Here is a 1363-nt window from a genome sequence, read left to right as displayed (position 1 = left end):
GCAGTTACTTCCAACCTCTGAAGTTTTTGTAACTTATTAAATTATAAGAATAAGCTTTACAGTTATAATTAACTACAAAGGAAGAACATTGTATGAACAACTTATCAATTTTTAATACTTTCTGTTTTCAGGTGTGAAACAAGTAAAAAGCAGTAGAAAACATAATCTATGGATTCACAGAAATAGAATTTGAACAAAGATAAAATTTTACATTCTATTCATATTTAAAAGAACTAAATGTTGAACTAGAACTTATGACCTTTTGCTGATTGCTGAAAAGTAAATTTACAACAAAAATTGATGAAAATAACATAAAAGTAAGTACAAGACATATGCCAAATTCTACATGGTAAGTGGTAAATATTAAGTATTAATAATAATTCCCAAAGCACATATTTCCAGTAATTATTTGAACAATTTTAACCTTTTAAATTAGCTTGATATTTAGTATAATATGGTTTGCTCGAAACATGAAAAAGATTCAATAATAAAAATTAACTTAAACATTATTTAGGTTGTGTGTAGAATATCTCTCTATTATTGTTTCAAATATTGAAGATTAAACTGTAAATTGGTCATGTCATGACAAGTTTTTCAAACTAATTTGATTTATGATTCTATCATAGACATTTCACAAAAATGGGCAGGCAATAAAAGTTCCAAAAAATCTATACCTGTAAAAACTAATCATCATTTTTACATGGTTTGTGAGTTCCATCATTGTAGAGAATTGAATTTCAAAGAAGTTTTGTAAGTAAATGGGGAGAAATCTATATAATCAAAGAAAACCAGTTTTTTTTAAATAAGGTATGTAATTAGGTGAAAAGCAATAATTAAATTGATTATTTTGTAGACTTGAATCAATTAACTACCATTTCATACTGTTGCAGATGAATGATTGCACCTCTTCAAGTTCTACAGAATTTATTAAATGAAGGAATGTGCTTCAGAATTGCTGACTGCATGTCGCTGCAACATCTGTGCTACAAAGTTTGACTGTTTAAAATATTGTAATTCTAAACGAAATTTTGTAAAATAACTTATTATATGGAGTAGTTTAACCGCAAATCTAAAAAAGAGTCACCATGTTGCAGGAAATGCACTAGCATAATAACTATATTAATGTCAATATTGATATATAGATGTGTAACCTATACATTATTTATATTATAATTTAGTGTTTTATATTAGTTTGATGTTAATATTATGACAATTTTTAGAAATATGTATTAGAATTTAATATAAAATATACACTAACATAATAAGATTTTCTCGAAATTGGGAAATGCAGTGTATAGAAAATAAAAATATACTAAAATAAAGGGGAATTAAGTATCAAGTACAAAAGATAAAAAAAAATACC

At 25.3% G+C, this 1363-nt stretch overlaps 1 long non-coding RNA gene across 1 annotated transcript; it reads left to right on the top strand.

Annotated features, from left to right (window-relative positions):
• Positions 1-164: 164 nt before the first annotated feature.
• LOC106121644 (uncharacterized) lies at positions 165-1031 on the top strand. The gene is made up of 2 exons (XR_001228063.1): positions 165-317; positions 891-1031. It is a non-coding gene; the product is annotated as an uncharacterized LOC106121644 (long non-coding RNA).
• Positions 1032-1363: the final 332 nt, after the last annotated feature.

Source organism: Papilio xuthus, unplaced genomic scaffold (assembly GCF_000836235.2).
Source record: "Papilio xuthus unplaced genomic scaffold, Pxut_1.1 DF826938.1, whole genome shotgun sequence".
Classification (NCBI taxonomy): domain Eukaryota; kingdom Metazoa; phylum Arthropoda; class Insecta; order Lepidoptera; family Papilionidae; genus Papilio; species Papilio xuthus.
The sequence above is the reverse complement of the archived record's forward strand: the minus strand, read 5'-3'. Positions and strand labels throughout refer to the sequence as shown.